We start from the raw sequence: 18,271 nt of genomic DNA, 5'->3' as shown, positions 1-18,271 counted from the left end.
TCTGAGAACCAGGCCCAGTGGGGGAAAGGGGCATGACCCAGTCCTCATCCAGCCCCATGAGGAGGGGGTGTGCCCTGGTGCCAACCTGGCCTGGCAGGGGAAGGGGGCATGGCCCAGACACATGGCCCAGGCTTGAGCCAGCTTTTTCAGGAGGAGATGTGTTCTGGTCCTGCAGGAAAAAGGGAGAACAGCCCAACCACAACTCCACTGCATGAAGGAAAGGGAGTATGCCCCAGGCCATGTGGGGGGGGGCTGTGTCCTGGCTTTGCCTCACCCCACAGGGCTTGAGATTTTGGCATCCCGGAAAGGTGGCAGTACTGGCAGTGCTTCCCCCGCTGCCAAATTTCCCTATGGGGAGCCCCACAGGCCAGATCCCATGGCTCTGCAGGTCTCATTTGGCCCATGGTCCAGAGGTATAACAAACCTGTAGTAGAACATAAGCTGAATATAAGCCAACAGTGTGCTCTTGTTGCAAAAAAGGCCAGTAGCCAGCTGGGTTATATTAGTAGGAGTGCCAGTTGAAAATCAAGGGAAGTGATTTTTTCCCTCTATTCAGCATTGAATACAAGCATTGAACCCAGGGTTATTGGGTCCTTGTTCAGGGTGTTCCCTTTATTCCAGTTGCTTGCCCCTTTCTTCCCTGCATGGGGCCCAAGCTGGCTTTTCCCAGTTCAAATCCCACCCTTGACTTCAGGACTGGGACTGGAATTATTACTGTGCCTGGCTGTAATCTTTTGTTCACCCCTCTTCTCTTCCAGGGCCATGGAGTGTCACAGGCCAGCTGGGCACTGTGAGTGTATCAGTTTAGTTGCAGGCTGACTGGGTGCTGCAACTGTATCAGCCACTGGGCTGTTTGGTTCGGGATCGAGGAGGTAGAGTTGGGAGTGAAGCAAAGGCAAATTTATTATAGCTTACACATACAACAGTTAACAATATATGTGACAAGCAGATAATGCAGTATTAAAGAGCTAATAGTAAATAATAACAACAGATAATAACAACAAATAGATGGATCAATCTGGCACAGGGCAACTGGGCACTGCAAGGGTATCAGCCACTGGGCTGTTTAAAACAACAGATGGACAGACATGGGTTGGCAACTTATCGATAGTTGCTTGATGCCAGGTGTGTGCCAAGTGATTCCAGCAAAGTCAGGAGTCCCCAATCGATGCTGTTGGAGAGATTACTGGGGAAGGTCCCTTGATTAGGATTTGATCCTCACTCACACCAGAAGTCCGGAGTCCGGACTTGGAACAGCAATGACCGTTCTGTTCCCTTCTTCCTGCTGGTTACCTGACACACGTGCTTTTTAAACCTAGTCTTATTCTAATCTGTTCGCTTTAGAGCCACTCACAATTTTGCCCTATAGCTGTTACCCTATGGGATTGAAAGGTGTTAAAAATTATCATAAATTATCATAAAAGGTTACTACCCAAACTCAGGTTTATCAATAAACAAATTACAATGCAGCATCTTTAGGTTTGAAATTAACATCACTAAGCCCAACCCTTTTAGGTTTCTCTGACTATGCTTTTTTTGGGGGGAACGTGCTTTCTTGGAATGTGTTGGGTGTGCCAGGCGGTTGGATCCCATTTTTGTCAAGGCTGAACCCTGAGCAAAAACTGTTATGTCAGCTAATCTTGCAGCTACAGCTTCGCCTTTGGGGCCCAGTCAGTTCCACGATTAATACAAACAGTTAGTTTTATCATTTTGGTTAAATTTATGACAGACAAGTTACATTTGCGGGTTACAAACTTACAAGCTAATATTGCCTGTTAAGCAAAATACTAAATGCCTCCAAGAAGCCCATATTTATTGCTTATTAATCCCTCTGGTTCTGGCCATCACTTCACCATCCTGAATTGGACTCACCGGATGGGATGTCGTCACCGCCTTATCTTCAACTCTTCTCAGGTAAGTTGGCTGCTGGGACCCAGCTCTAAGTCCCAGGGTTGAACCCCCCCACCCTGCCTCTCCATTGTGGTCTCTCTGTGCTTGCTACACGTTTTTCTCTTTCTTCTTTCCTGGGGACCAGCCCCAACTGCTTTGTCAGCATTCCTTAAACCTCCCATGCTGGCCAGCCAGGCCTGCCATGGCAGCATGTGATTCGCTGCCTCCCTGGCTTTCCCAGCTGATTCACTTTAGGGTATGCAGCTCAGCTTTGTTCTTGTCTGGGCTGAATGTGCCTCTTTTTTCCCTCTGGGATCATCCTAGAGCTGCTGGTTTGCCTTGATAACCTTTCATCTGCCAAGGTCCTGGCTTCCCCAGCTGATTCACCTGATCAGCCAGGGCACGGCATCTCTGTTGCCTAGGTTTGTGATGTCTTTTGCTTTGTTCAGGTTCACCCCCAGTAAGTTTCTTTTCTCTTTTCTTTCCTTTGTGTCTTTGTGACAGAGTGTGTTAGCCATCCTGTCACAGAGTCATAGAGAAGTAGGGCTGGAAGGGAACTCTGGAGGTCATCTAGTCCAACTCCCTGCCTAAGGCAGGATGATCCCTATACAAACTATCCCATACACCCATAATCTAAACACTACATAAGGTTACCCTCAACATTGACACAACATAGACCTAACACCATAACTTGCCACCATAACATGCCACAATGTTCTATTTCTATTTATATATGCTCAACAGATCCTGCTCAGAAGGCCATGCCTCCCACTACAGATGAAGGCAAAACCCCCCACAGTCCATACCAATTTCAGTAGGGGGTCAAATTCCTTCTTGACCCCAGATATGGTGATCAGTCTGACCCTTGGCAGAAGGGAAAGACCCTCAAGCCAGGAACCTAGTGAGGCTCAAAACTAGACACAGAACTCCAGATGTGGCTATATCAGTGCCAAATAGAGCAGAATAATTACTCCCCTCAATCTGCTGGTAATGTTCCTACTAATGCAGCCCAGTATGCTATTAGCCTTCTTGGCAAAAAGGGCACACTGTTGATTCATATCCAGCTTTTTGTCCACTGTAACCCCCCAGGTCCTTTTCTGCAGAGCTGCTGCCCAGGCAGCCAGCCCCAGCCTGTAACGATGCATGGGATTTTTCCAACCTAAATGCAGGATTTTGCACTTGTTTTTGCTGAACCTCATGAGATTTCTTTTGGCCCAGTCCTCCAATTTGTCTAGGTCTCTGAATCCTAGCCCTACCCTCCAGCATATCTACTGCTCTCCCCAGCTTGGTGTGTCATCTGCAAACTTGCTGAGGGTGCAACACATCCCATCTTCCAGATTGTTAATGAAGGTACTGAACAAAACCAGCCTCAGGACAGACCCCTGGGGCACTCCATTTTATACTGGCTGCCAGGTAGACTTTGAACTAGTGATCGTTACCCATTGAGCATAACAATCCAGTCAGCTTTCTGTCTACCTTGCAGTCCATTCATTGAACCCATACTTCCTCAGCTTGCTTGCAAGAATGCTGTGGGAGATGGTACCAAAAGCCTTGCTATGGTATGTTATGTCCACTGCTTTCCCCACATCCACGGAGCCACTTATCTCATCATAGAAGGTAATCAGATTGGTCGGACATGATTTGGCCTTGGTGAATCCATGTTGATTCTTCCTAATCACCTTCTTCTCCAAGTGCTTAGAAATGGATCCTTTGATGACCTGCTCCATGATTTTTCTGGGGAATGATCTGAGGCTGACTGGTCTATAGTTTCCTGGACCCTCCTTCTTCCCTTTCTTAAAGACGGGTACTCTATTTGCCCTTCTCCAATTGTCCAGGACCTCCCCCAATCACCACGAATTTTCAAAGATAATGGCCAGTTGCTCTGCTATCACATCAGCCAACTCCCTTAGCACCCTCGGATGCATTGCATCTGGCTCCACGGATTTCTACATGTCCAGCTTTTGTAAATAGTCCCTAACCTGTTCTTTTACCACTGAGGGCTGCTCACCTCCTCTCCAAACTGTGCTGCCCAGTGCAGTAGTCTGGGAGCTGACCTTGCCTGTGAAAACCAAGGTAAAAAGACATTGAGTACTTCAGCCTTTTCCTCTTCATCTGTTGCTAAGATGGTGCCTAGTTCCTTCAGCCTCTTCTCATACGGCTTGCATTCCAAGTCCTTGATCATCTTTGTTGTCCTCCTCTGGACCCTAACTTCTCCGTATCATTTTAGAATGTGGAGCCCCAAACTGCAAACAGTACCCCAGATAAGGCCTCAATCAGTGCCAAGTAGAAAGGCACTATCACCTGCCATGTCCTGCACCTAATGTTTCTGTTGATGCAGCCCAAAATCACACTTGCCTTTTATGGGGCTGCATCGCACTGCAGATTCGTCTCTGGTCCACCAAGACTCCCCAGTCCTTTTCCATAGAGCTGCCATCCAGCTAGGTGTCCCCCATTTTGTATTTATGTTTTTTATTATTCCACCTGAGTTTCAGCATCTTGCATTTGTCTGCATTGGATTTCATCTTGTTATTTCTAGCCCAATTGTCCAAACTGTTGAGATCCTTCTGAATTGTGCTCGTATCTCCCAATGAGTTCACAACCCCTCCCAGTTTCATGTCACCTGCAAACTTGTTCAAGAAACTGTTTGTGCCAGCATCCAAATCATTAATAATTACGTTGAACACCACTGGGCTCAGGACAGACCCCTGTGGGACTCCACTCAACCGTTCCTGCCATTCTGACATGGACTGGTTAATAATTACCCTTTGCTTATGTACCTATTGCTCACAGATACCTATCCACCTTGTGGTAGTTTTATCCAGCCCACATTTCTCTAATTTAAGAGAAAAGCCTTGCTGAAGTCCTTGTAAAAAGGCTTGCTGAAGTCCAGATGCACCATGCACAGCATTCCCTTCATCCACCCAAGCAGTGAGTGGAGGACATCAGGCTTGTTCGACAAGATTTGTTTGTCATAAATCCATGCTGGCTGCTTGCCATCAGCCTTTCCTCCTCATGATGCTTGCAAACAGCCTTTCCTAGGATGTGTGCCTGTAGCTTCCCAGGTATTGAGGTGAGGCTAACCTGCCTGCAGTTCCCCAGTGGGGGTCCTTCTTGCCTTAAGAGAGGCACTTCACTGGCCCTTTCCCAGTCTTTTGCTTAGCAGGGGAATTGGCACAAGCCCAATTGGAGTCCCCAGCCTTAGCTGTAGGCCACGCTGTGGCGGCGCTTAAAAACACCTTGCCACATATGGCAGAAAAGGGGGGCCGCAGCAAGCAGCAAAGCCCAGAAGAGCGGGAAATCCCCCGGTAGAAAACAGGCAGAGCTAGTGGGGAGAGGGAGAACATGGGCTTTTGTCTGCAGCTGTGGGGGCAGCTCTAGGGGCAAGGCCTCAAGCTGCAACAGGGGAGATTGGAGCTGGAGCCAATAGTGTGTGTGGGTGGGGCGGGGGTGTTCCCCGGAAGGGGCAGGGCCACCCGAGCGCCCCGCCCCCCCGGGCCGCACCAGTAGCCCGAGCAGCGCCCTCACGTGACCGGGGGCGTGGCCCACCCTCGGCCCGGCTTGAGGGCGCCGCGGAGGCTGATGAGAGAATCAAGCGGCGACGCTGCAGGACCGATCCCTGCGGCGGCTCCGCTCGTGCTGTCTGCCTTCCCCGCGGAGAGGTGAGAGCCGGGGCGGGCGCGGGGTCCCCAGAGGCAGGGGGAGGTGGTTGTGCGGAGCCGGGCGGTGTCCTCACGGGCGCGGGGCTCCTCCCCCTCGCAAGTGGGTCTCTTCCCGCGTCCCCCGGGCAGGCGTGGGGTGCCTGTGTAGTGCTGCATTCCCGGCGCAAGGGGAGGTGCGGTCGGCCAGGACTTGTCGGTGTTGATGTGTCTCTTTATTGGGCGGCTGTATAGTTGGGCTCGAGCTGGAGTTTCTGTCCGGCTGTGGTGGAGGGCGCAGCTCGCGGCAGCGGAGCCTGCGGCTGAGCGGGGCTGGGCTGGGCCGGGCTTGGCAGTGAGGGGTAGCCTCTGCGTCTCGGCTTTATGGACTTGAGGATGCCTGGACACGCTCTGGAGCCAGCCTTCTGCGTCTTGTGTATCATGTCCCCACCGGGGTTTGAAACGTGGGGGGGACTGAGCTGCCCCATAAAAGATGAGAGCCCCCTGCCAACTCTGTGCCTTTCTAAGCAGCTCAGGTCTGGGGAGCTCATTTAAGCTGCCGTTGCCACAGACCCCCTCCCCACAAGAGTTCAAGTGTAACTTGAACCCTGGTCCCCACATTTCATAGTGGCTGTGGGGGCACTTCAGCTCCTTTAGCAAGATTTAGCTAAAGCGGCCCCAGTACCAATCTGAAGCGTGGGTATGTTGGTACACAAGATGAAGCATTCGCCCCCTTCTTGGAACAGGTGCAAAATGCTGTCTGTGCTGGAGGCCATAAGGGAGAGAGGAGCAGTGAGGTGGGTAGCGAGGGCCTGGTCAGACCTGGTTCACTGTCCTGGCAGCATGCACACTGACACAGGCCTTTTGATGCACCAGTCTGGAACATGGGCTAAAGCCTACCAAGTACAGCTATAACCTTTTCCGCCCCTCCTTGATGGAGGCCATGAAGGGGATCTCAGTGATCGCTTGGAACAACAGGAAGACAACACAGGGACAGGACTGAGTGCCGTAGGTTGAAGACAAGCTCACCAAAGTGGGACATTGAGCAGAGTATGCTGGCCAGTACCCAGTGGTCCTCAAATGAGTTCAAGGAGCCAGTGGATGCTGGCCAGTGAAACTCCATCCAGAGGTGAATGGTCAGTGGATAAGAAAGTGGCCCCGCAACCCCTGATAGTTTTCCTGGCCAGAGCTTCCTTCCTAGTCATATATTTTGCCAGCTTGGGCCAGTAGGAGGTTGGCCAGGAGGTCCCAGGACTTAGTGAGGCCATAGATGGGAAGCGTGTAAACAAATGGGTGAGGGGGGAAGTGCAGCCAGATCCTGTGCAGGAGATTGCGGAGGCAGTGAAGGAACTGCAGCCTGGTCACTCCAGATAGACATGCAGTGACACAAGATATTGGGTACAGTGGACCTGTGGTCTGACTCAGTAATAAATAGCAGTTCGTATGTTTTCATGACAAGCTTTTGAATGCAAGGCACTTTTCTTCATGGCTTATGTTCAAAAGCTTGCCTACCTGTAGGCCAACTATGCAGTTGGTCCAGTTAAGGATATCGCCCCAAGAAATCCTTGCCGAGATAGATAAGCAATTATTTCCTTTACTTGTCAGCAGCACTAAAAAGAGCAAGTTATAGACTAACTGGCTAGTACTTCCAAGGGAACAAAAAATACGTTTCTGGCACTTGAAGATGTCCTATGTAACCAGCAGCCTTTCAGTATATTTTTAATAGGAATGACTCTTTTTTTTTTAAGAGTGTACCCATGAGTATGTTAATAAATCACGAGTTTAATGAAACCTTGTTAATCTGTTCAGATTTGTCTGATATCTTGGTTGGTGTTTTTTAACAAATAGGCGTTTACAAATTAGGAGTGTTTGTAGAATTCACCTCCTTTAAAAGGCATGTAGGTGCCACATAAATGAACTGTTTCTGTCATGTTTTGATATGCAATCACTTAATTGTGTGTGGATTAAAATTTTTAAAAGACCTGAATTCTTTAAGTGTTAGACAGGAAAGCTTCTTAAACATTATTTTTTTTTATTAGAGGATTTTTTTTTTAGCTAAACCTTAGGTGCTTTTAGTTGTTAATCTCTGGAAATAGATCAGAATATAAATCAGTGCTTAATGTATTAAAATCCAACTTGCTTGCTTGAAGATCCACGTACATTCATGCTATATTTATCCTGATTTTGTTGTTCTCTAAATTCATGTAGTCTTTGGAATGAGATTATCAGGGTTCTTAAACTGCAACAAGTGGCCACAGCTATCCCATCATAGACATTGTGTGGGAGAGTGGATATGTGCTGCCATTCCTCTGCTGTTCTTGCTGACCCTATTCTTGTAACCCTGCATGAGTCTGAAACTGAGATCCCATAGTAGTGGCCTTCAAACAAACAAACAAAAAACATGGTTTCAGTTCACTGATATGTGATATCTTTAGACAACAATATAGGAACTTTTTGCTTGCTATTTTTAATCTTGGAATCCAGTGCAGTCACCTAATATGTGCTTGAAAGAACAGAGATGTGTCTAACTTGCACCACGCCTTATGAGGTGTTGCTGTAAACTGGTTATTTGTGGCTGGCCAATGTGTGAACTTCTGTACTTGACTTTTCAGAGTCCTCCTGTAGCACTTGGGCAGGGTTCTTACCTACTTTAATTCACTGCCAGTTTAAAAAAAAAAAAATGCCACTCATTGGGAAATAGAAGGGGGTTCAGTGCTAGTTGCCCTGTATTGCATAGTGATTAGTGAGCTGGTAGCCTTCAAGCACTGTTAAATTATAGCATAGTCCTTTCAAAAAAACACGGAGTGGTGAAACATCTCTGAATGAAGCACCTTGTTCTTGAAATGTCCATGTCCAAGTCACAGCAGTAAATTCAGCATTGTTTCTACTTTAGCATCAGTCCAGATAGAGGTGACTTTTTCAATTTGGAACCAGATAAACAAAAAATATAGGGAAAATTATTTCTGTTTCTTTGTTTAAAGACAGATTTTGGAAAGGGTGTCTGTCAAAGAAACTTCATGAACTACTCGGCTAAATTAAACATTGCTTGGGAAACCTTGAAATCCTTTGTTTTGTAAGGTTATATCCAGAGAAAAACATTGGGTTTGTGCTTTTTGAGTCATCACCTCTACCTTAATTTTGCTTGGTCTTAGCATTGCAAATTCATGTTTTAGGTGCTGTGGAAGAATCTGACATCCTAAGCCTCATCCTCATTACAGCGTCTTGTATGCATGCCCACACCCGGCTGCTGTGCCACAGCAGAACCCGTTCCCTTCTTTTACCAGCAGTTACACCACCTTCACCAAGCACAGTAAAACTCTTGCTGCCATTTAGCAGTCAGTAGAAGACACGTGTGGCCTCTCCCATGTGTATGCCAGATGCAGCAGTCTCAGCAGCTGGTGTCTTTCTAGCATACACTTTGTGCTCTGGTGACAGCTGCTACAGCTGAGCTGCTGGAAGCACATTGATTTGTTTTGTCTTTGTTGGCCTGGTTGTCTGCCTTGGGTCTGTGGCCAGAACTGCTGAACTCCTAAAAAGGCTTGTGAATCAAGAAGGTGAAGACTGGATTACGAAGTAAGGGATGTGTTGTAAAATGTGAAGTTCTCAACAGCTGTTGTGCCACTTCATTTAACATACTTCAGGGACATAATCTGTTTACATTGGATTCTACTTAAATTCATACTGGATAAAAAAGTAGTTTGCTTTAACTACATAACAAGATGTTGGTCCAGACTTTGGCCTTTAGGTTACACTGTAATAACTAGTATGTAGACATCTAGAGTTTAGGTGCAGAACCTGCTTTGGTACCTAGCCTACTATCTATTTTGTAGGAATTGCACTCAGTTTAACTGCATAGTAAGTGGCAACACAAGTGGTTATTTTTTTTAGTTGGTCTAATAGAAAGTATCATCTCTGAACCAAGAGTTCCAGGGTTTTGCATTTCTTTTCAACTCAGACTAACATGGCAACCAAATGCATCCCTGAAAAATACTTATTGGCATTTAAGTTATACCTTCTGGGAAATGGTATAATAAAGAAAGTAGATGCCATGTTCTGATGTAATGTTGCTCTGGCAATGGAGCCACATTGCTCTCAATGCAGTAAGATTTATGACTACTTTGATGGCTGTACCAGTTTGAGGAAGAAGATGGAAAAGTGAGGTACAATATTAAAAGGGGAGACCAGATAAAGGGACTCTACCTAAAGGAACAGGATTGAGTGGCTGTTCTGGAAAATACTGTTTATATTGGCTGTGCCTTGATGGGTTTGGCTTGTCTATTCTGGTTTTTGGAAGTGTCCCCACATGCTAGGTTCTGTGCAAACAAAAGCTAGATTTTTTTTTTTTAATTTTTTTTTTGTGTATGTGTGGCCCCCAAGGACTTTGGTCTTGTGCTTTGTCCTTGCTAAATATGCAGTTAGCAGAGATCCTGCTAATAGGAGTACTATGACAAAGATTTGCGGGAGGGGGACTGCAGCTGGAACACAGTAGAAGGTGAATTCGCATGGTTCCTTTGTTTACAGGAAATGAGACAGCATAGTTGAGTTAGAGGTTTTAGAGCAGTACTGTTTCAAGCAGGCAGTTGGGTAAGGTGTGGGGGAGTTGGCTCAGTTAAGAACCCATTATATGTGACATTTAGAAGAGCCATCTCTAGGTCTCTTTCTCTTCTATACATTAGCTTACTTGTGTGGAATTGGTAACGCTTTTTAAGGATCTTGGCGAGAAAATGTTTTTTCAGTCTTCCTGTTTACAAGAAAGAAACGAGTATTGCAAGATAAAGTTTTGGAGTCCTCAACTGCAATGAACTAAGTCATGGTTTATGGGCTATATCTATGTGACCATATGTCCCACCTTGGGGACAGTCCTGGCTTTTGAAGGCTGTCTCAGCTGTTGGAGAAAATTAAAGCAAAAGTACTAAATTGGCGTGAATCCACCTGCATGTGCCTCGCTTCTGACTCAGGACCTAGGCATGTGTGGGTGAGTTCATGCCAGTTCGGGACTTCTGCTTCTGCTTTTTCCAGGGAGCCCAGTCAGCATGCTGCTCCCAGGTCTGCTTGTGCAGTAGAATTGGGATGGGGGAAAGAGCTGTGGGGTCTTTGTGTGCATGACCACATGCCACACTGTTCTGCCTGGCACCACTCCTAGGAGCCATGGGGTCAGCGGGTATGAGGGGTGTGTGTGTACGCATGTGCCGTGCTGTCTTGCCCAGCCCCATTCCTGGGTGGCTGTGGTGGAGGGTGGGGAGTGTACGTGTGTGCTGGCATCCCTCTGTCCCTGATTTTTCCCTCAAATTTATTATGGTCATCTTAGCTATAGCCTTACTTCCTAGAGGAATCATAACCTCCCTCCCGTAAGAGAGAGTTACCTTCAACTCAGCATGGTTGATCCTTCTCTTTGTGCTGAAGTTCTTTTATGTTCACTTCCAAAGTATGGCAGCCTTTCTCTGGAGAAAGAGGCCATCTTGCAATACTACCCTGGCTGCTGGGAGGAACTGCTTTCAAAAGCTAGCTGGAGAAGCTGGATTTCTCCAGTGCTTTTGCAACACATACTTTTGCAGCTGTGAAAGCAGGTGAAGTTGACACAGTCAAGGTTTTGAACAGTAACAGTGAAAAGGACTACCCATGTATTTAATCCTGTTTCTTGGGTGCAAGGGAGTATGGAGCAGCTTGTAAGTGCACTGAAACTGCCTTCCTAAATTTTCCAGCCTGTCAAAATGATGCAGTGCCATTTCTTCAAGTATTATTCCTTTTGTAACTGAAAGGGATTAAAAACTCAGCTACCACTTAGAAAAACTAGAGTTTTGCAGAAATGGATGGCTTATCCTGAACTGGAAAAGGAAAGCTGCTTCTGCCCAGAGTAAAAAGGGTTTTGTATCTTTTTTTAGTTTATAAATTAGTGACAGAAAGCATACACTTCTTGGTGAGTGTAGTTTCTTTAGTCATGAGATTTGATCAGTGCTGGTTGAGTAGAGGAAGTCATTGTTAGCATAATAGTTAAAGCAAACAATTGATCAGTCCATGGTGACAGCATGTTGTATGTTTTTGTTTTTTTTTCAGTCACTTGGTAAGAGTTCATTTCTGCACCTACATACTCAAGTCTGAAGCTAGTCTTGTGGTGCCCTTTAGTGTCTGAAGATCATTAACCTCTGAAATGCACAAAACATAGTGTGGGGGTCTTTTAATCCTTTGTTTAGAGAATATGTTTCTATAATTGGAGACTTACATATAGGATACATTTTTCAAACCATCTCTGTGTACTATGGCATTAACTTGCAGCAGTTGCTTGAGTTATGGGCTTTGTCTTGGGTGACAGATGACTGCCATGTGACCCAGGGCTAATCTGCTGTTTGGTGCAGGATGCCTAGTTACTCTTTCACTCCTTTGCTGTGCTGTGCTGTACTGTGCTGCTGCAGACTGATACGCTGCAGCTTTGGGGAAGCTCCTGGGACAGGGACACAGGAGCAGAGAACAATCCTGCTATTTGGCAGTGAAGAGATAGCTTGGACTTGGATTGGAGTTTATGAATTTTTGTTCTGCTGAATGGGAATGCAGGTTTTGGTTAGCAGTTAGCTTTTCCCTACTGCAGTTGCTTGGGCATCTAATGAAAATGGTAACATCTGGTGAATTATTTCCCTAAAATTCTTAGCATTGAAGTACCAAACTTGACATCTTACTGTATAACTGATCTAACTTCATTCCATTTTCCTCTCCTTTTGTCTTTTTATGTTGCATTTGTCGCATTGAGCTTTGTTTTCTATTGCCAACTTCTGGGGCAATGACTATTTGCGCAGTACGTAGCACTGATCCAAGCCTCTGTGTAGTGCTTTGCTAACTAGAACATTGGGCTGGGTGGCATGGTAGAAACTAACTGGTTGAGAGTCATGAGCTTTCATTTAGTCAAACTGAATGCATCTGCAGAAGAAAGAGTTTAAAATTGAGAGGAATTTTTAAATACAGAGGGAAAGGACAGGACATTAGTGAGAGGCAAAGAAGTGGGTTGAAAAAGTCAATAGGGATGCCAAGGTTAGTTAACTCCAACTGTTAGTTCTTGTGTCTCGCCATATGTTTATTATCCTGTTACCTGGAGTAGCTATTATCTATATAATCTATATTTGAAACCATCTTCAACGCGGTGGAGTCCATGGATGATGTCTTGTTCTGCCACTTCATGTTCAAGTTAGTTCTTCAAATTTTATATAAGGACAGCAACTCTGAGGTCAGGGAAGGAATGTCCAGAGATGCTAAAGTGTTCTGCCACAAGCTTTTATGTCTTTCTGGACCCGAAGATCAGTGTCCACTCATTCTTTCACATAAGGGTTATCCTCTCTGTCCAGTGTAGATTGCATATATGGTGATGGGATATGTTAGGAAGGTAGAGGAGCAAGTGAATGAATCCTGGCTGTCATATATTTCCCCTGTGGTATGAGTTGTGTTGATGAGGTGGCAGTGCTGGCATCTGGACTGGCAAGGCCTGCTGGCTTGGTGAGAAGTGGAGTTAAGTATGCTGCTGGAAAGGCCTTGTTTGGGGTTGGGGGGCCTGCTTGTAAGTTGGAACAAGCTTCCTTATCAAGACTACCTTGATGGTCCTCATTCCCTAGGAAGGGCACATTCTTAAGGATATGTCCAAGCTAGGTGGTATAGATGACTACCAGAGGAATTCTGCTAGGTAAATTAAACTATTTGAACAACTTGTATTTATTTCAGAGAAAGACAGATGGTTAACTCAGTTGTGCCCAACCTTTGGCTTGCTGGCCAGATCTGGCCACTGGATCTTCCCACACATCTAAAAGTTTGGTAGTGGGTGAGCAGTGACAAGATTAATTGCTGCTGCCTTGCTGCAGATGTCCAGACCAGTAGAGAGCCCTGCATGAAATCAATCAAACCTGTGTGGTCACCTTGTGTTGGCTTCTGACATTTTGTTTTCAACATAAAACCACACTGAAAGAATTTTAGAAAGTGGAGTGCTCATAATAAATGAGTCTTTGCTGTGACGCACCTTTTATATTACAAACTTGTATAATTTGAAAGTAGAGGCCTAACAGAATGTAACTGAGCCATGGAAACGAAAGATGCACTTTGAAGGAGGCTCGTTCTTTGTGTCAGCTTGTACACTTGGAAGGGAATCTCATGATCTTCTAGCATAATGAAGGCTAGAGCACCTATCCCATTAATTCCATAATCACTGTACGTGAGCTTTTAGCTTGTCTTTGTAGAAAGCTGTCTAGTTTTGATGTATGGCAGGGCTGTGCAACTTGCAGGCAGTGGGGGCCACAGGCTGTGTGGGCCACAGTCCACAAGGTGTGGCTCTTCCCTTGCATGTGCAGTGTGGGCAACCTGGCTCCCAACTCCACTCTTGGCTGTGCAGGCATCCCTGGCAGCTGCCCCTCCCCCTTTCTGAGCCCCCTGGAGCAGGAGCATGAAGTAGAAGCTGGAGGAGAGCAGGGGAGCTGGAAGAGCCCCGTGGCAGCTATGCCAGGAACTTAGGCCATGTGCTAACCCTTCAGGGGCTGCCAGTTGGACAGCCCTTATGTAAGGATTTGAAGGAATGTTCTATCATGCTCTTAAGTTGTTCCAATTGCTCTCTGTTAAGACTGAATGAGGTGTGTGGTTTTTAAACATTTTTTTATTTTGGCTTCTAGCCATAGGCTTTCCCTAATGCCCTCCTGTTATAAAGCCCTCTGCTGAAACATCCCTGCTTCCCAGGCAGTAGTAGACTGATCAAAATACAACCCTTAGAAGTTGAGTTACTGTATTTCTTATTTTAGATCTTGTAACTTTTTTCTGGACCCATTCAAACTTGCTACGATTTTTCTTTAAAGTGGTCAGTGTTTTTAATAATGTTTTAATTAATATTATACAGGCAGGTAATACCACTTCTCTATTACTGCTAGATGTTTTTTTGCTTATGCTTCCAGTGATCAAGATGCTGAATTTGGAGCGTGTTCAATTAGCAGTCCACCTGTAGGTCTTCTGTGTCACTGCATTCAAGGATATAGTTTCCCAGGTTTTGACCTTTGTTCTTGGCTTCTACATATCACTTGGACTTAATAAAATGCAGGTTCAAGTGAGTTCATTTTACTAGGCATTTCATCTGAGACTAAGTGTGTATGTGTCTATTTATTAGTCCACAGATCTGTGTCACTTGTGTAACTAAGCAGGGGACTATGATGTTTGGGAATAATGTTACTTCCGAACCAAAAAGAATTAGGCAAAACTTTCTCTAAATGCAAATTGTTACATAACTGCCTAGTTTGAGGCTAATCTGCCCCATCCTGTGAAACAGCTGGCCCTGGTTTATGTCACAACGTGCACTAGATTAAAAGGAAACTTGAATCAGCTCCAGTCTCACTTCTTGCATTCAGTGAGACACAAAACAAAGATCTCCAAATAGCTGAATTGATACGTCTTATAGATGCAGTGTAGAGCAGAGCCTCAAGAGAAGCAAAGATTAAACTCCAAAATATATATTTAAAAAAACAAAACGGAAACAAAACCTTGTTGCTCATGCTGAGTAGCAACTTGCTTGTTCCCCTTGATTCCAGTAGGGCTTTTTGCAAGCAACTGGTGGAACCCAGTCCAAAATAACTCGAGAGCTAATGACATCAGATTTCACATCTAATCTGACCTAATTCATATTCAAGTATCTAATTGCACCTAGCATGTTCTACCATGTTGGGTAAATTTCTTTCAATAGGAAAGCTTGTGCAGAAGGGTGCTGCTATTCATTAGTGGCAGATCCTGCCCCTTGCCAATTTACACTCTCTGATCAAGTTTTATTAGTTTAAATCTGCTTGATGCACCATCAGAACTAGTTTTCAGGTAATCTGGAAAGTTATATTCTTGTCCAAAAAGACAGCCCCAACAAAAACCCTCTTCTGATGATCTGATTGATTAAAAATAAGCTGCTTCTGCATCTCTTTGCAACTTGGCTTGGAAAAGGGTGGGAAAACTCATCCCCTGGCAATGCCCTTTTTAGCTCCTGTAGCTTTGAGAAATGATCAATTCCAAAACTGGTAAAGGGGTATTGCTATGTATCTTATATCAAAATTAGCTGGAAAAGGGTGAATACTCCCCTCCTCCCTGACCTGCCTGGCTGTCTCATCTAGAGCTATCTGCCTCTGGGTGTAGAAGGCCATCCTGTAATCTAGTTACTACAGCACAGTATGCTACATCTGAGGAAACCTGGAAGTCAACACTTCCAGGCAACTTAAATTGTAGTGTGTCTTTCAAGACTCAATTAGCTTAAGACAATGTTAGACAAATTTTACTCTTTTACTTATGGGCACTGCTCTGGGTTCTTCTCATGGAAGATGCCTTGTCAAAACTTCTCTGATTTAGCAAGAATTCTCAGGAAGATTAAACTATATCAGAAATCTGAAGCTGCTCAGATTGTAGAAAACCAAATAAAACACTTGCATAACGCAGCATAATATTTATAAGTTCTGTAGTATCTATAAATAAGCTTGTGGTTTCAAATTAATTTTGGTTGTCCTTGTACAGGATGTTTTATCTTGGACAGCATAGTCTAAACAGAATGTGATATGCTTGTCAGCTCTATGGCTTAGGCTTGTGCCTCACTTTCTCTCTTGCTTGGTATGCTGTGATGACATGTAGCAATAAAAAAAATTTAAGATAAATGCTTTCAAAAGAGCAAGCACTGATCCCTTGGAAACCTATAGGAACTTTTACCTATTTTAAATGGTCAGGGATTTGGCCCTAGATAAAGTGATGCAATTGTTCACATGCTGTCTTATGCTATGACATTGTGTGTTGATCCAATTATGCTAGACACAAATAAGAATTTATGCAATTATTTAGAATCATAAAGCAAATATAGTAGATGTCTCCTGTAAAAACCTTTCCTTCTGTCATTGGTATTATTCTTAAGCTTGGTTCATAACTACTACTGAGAGCTTGCTTGTTGTGTTCTTGAACAGCATATTTCTTGACTTGCCTTTAGGTACTACCAAACTACAATATTGCTGTCTATAACAACTAGGTTTGTTTTGTTTTTTTTTTCCAGATTTTGGAGAAGGGCACTTGAAGTTGTTATTGTGACATGGAAAGTTTTGGACTTGCAGGACTGACTTCAGTTAAAGTAGCAGTTTTTTCCTCTCTATCAAAGTTAATTTTGCATTCTAGATGCCTCACCTGAGCTGGGTTTTGTTTGGTTTTTTTTTTTTTTAATTTTTAAAAGTAGTTTTTCAGAATAGGCTACATAACCACTTTGAAAATTTTCTTTTAAAGAAGCATACACAAATATATAAACACGTGTACCTTTAAGATATAAAGCTGTTTTGTTCCATACAGGAAAAACACATATAATATAGCTAAAATAGAACAGTGTTATTCAGAAGCAAATTGGAGAAGAGGAATGAGTAAAATATTAATGCTTCTGAACCTGATGGTTCTGAACCTTATCTCAGGCATTCAAGTAAAAATTTGGTCTTTGAACTCAAAAGAGATCTGTCTAGAGTCTTCACAGAGAGCCAGTATATTAATTTGAATTTATAACATTATTTTTAAAGTTGGAAAACTTCTTTTTTTTTTTTTTTGTGAGTCTTTTCAGCAATTGTTCTTCACTAAAATAACTTGCTCCTCTCATGACAAACTGTTTTTAGACTTCCATCCTGCCAGTACACTTTCATGTAACATGGTGTTGACATCTATAATTCACACTGCTGCCATTTTACTTTCTCTTGGAAAGCTTTCCCTTCAGCTGTGTGTGTAAGATGTTTGTAATATACCACCAGCTGAATCAAAGGCACTGTGAGAACAGGCATGAGTGTAACAGGTGTCTGCATAGGAAAACATCCTTTTGAAATGGTGATAAAAAATTACTAGCTAAATCAAAGAGACTCATTTTGTTTAAAAATATATAACATGACTGAACTTGCCAAAGCAAAACCTGTTCTCTAGAGATCTTTGTAACGGCTGCCTTCCCATTCTCACTTCTGCTTTTACAGTGTGCTGCCCTGTGGGCTTGATTTAAGACTTCCCACATCTTGGGATCCATTGTTTTGACGTTGGTATTATATTGGTCCAGGTTGTAATACAGATGCACTTGTTCTGGTATACAAGTGTACTGATTTGACTCTTCCTATGATACTGTCTCTGGCTGGCAGGGCATTGTAATGCTTCTTTAATGCCCCAGGCACAACTTCAGTATGTAGACTGAATCCTTGGTTTCTTTCTGTGCTGTTTGTCATTCATTTGTTCTGACTCTTATTTTGCAGAGTAAGGATTTGTTGGGTTTTTTTGTTGGTTTTTTAAGGGCTGTGTTGCAGGAGCACGTGCTGAGAATTAGCCCGTGGAGGTTATTTTTAAAGTGTTTCTGTTTTAACCCACTTTTGTGACCACTTGTTAACGTTGCTGTTAGTAGGAGTTGAGTAACATGCAGCTGCTTCTGGGTCAGAAATGCTGTTTTCTACTAGTGTTAGGAAAAAATATGTGAGCATATGAATTTGAAAATGTGTCTGTGCCTTGTTTTCCAGCTTGTCTTTTTATAAATGGCTTTTTATTGCAGCTTTTAACAGCATGCATAAAATAGCTGAAATATTAACATTTATTCCTTATTCCTAAGTTACAAAACTGACTAATATGGTTGTCCCTGATTTTAGAGTTTTTACAGTCCTCAGGCTTTTGCAGGAGGCCTAGTTCTGCTTTCTGGCGATGGTCAGAGCTTGTGTAGCAATGAAGTGCAGGGTAAGTTTATTTCTAAACACATTTGGCAAAACAAGGTATATTAT

At 44.1% G+C, this 18,271-nt stretch overlaps 1 protein-coding gene across 4 annotated transcripts in view; it reads left to right on the top strand.

Moving 5' to 3' along the window:
• Positions 1 to 5,402: 5,402 nt before the first annotated feature.
• Positions 5,403 to 18,271, top strand: part of OSBPL8 (oxysterol binding protein like 8) — a 142,961-nt gene continuing 130,092 nt past the window's right edge. For all 4 annotated transcript variants that reach the window (XM_090042564.1, XM_090042563.1, XM_090042567.1 and 1 more), the window contains exon 1: positions 5,403 to 5,549. The gene's annotated coding sequence lies outside the window, so the exon portion shown is untranslated. The remainder of the gene's footprint in view (positions 5,550 to 18,271) is intronic.

This window comes from Crocodylus siamensis, chromosome 4 (assembly GCF_052110815.1).
Source record: "Crocodylus siamensis isolate JL-2025a chromosome 4, ASM5211081v1, whole genome shotgun sequence".
Classification (NCBI taxonomy): domain Eukaryota; kingdom Metazoa; phylum Chordata; order Crocodylia; family Crocodylidae; genus Crocodylus; species Crocodylus siamensis.
The sequence above is the reverse complement of the archived record's forward strand: the minus strand, read 5'-3'. Positions and strand labels throughout refer to the sequence as shown.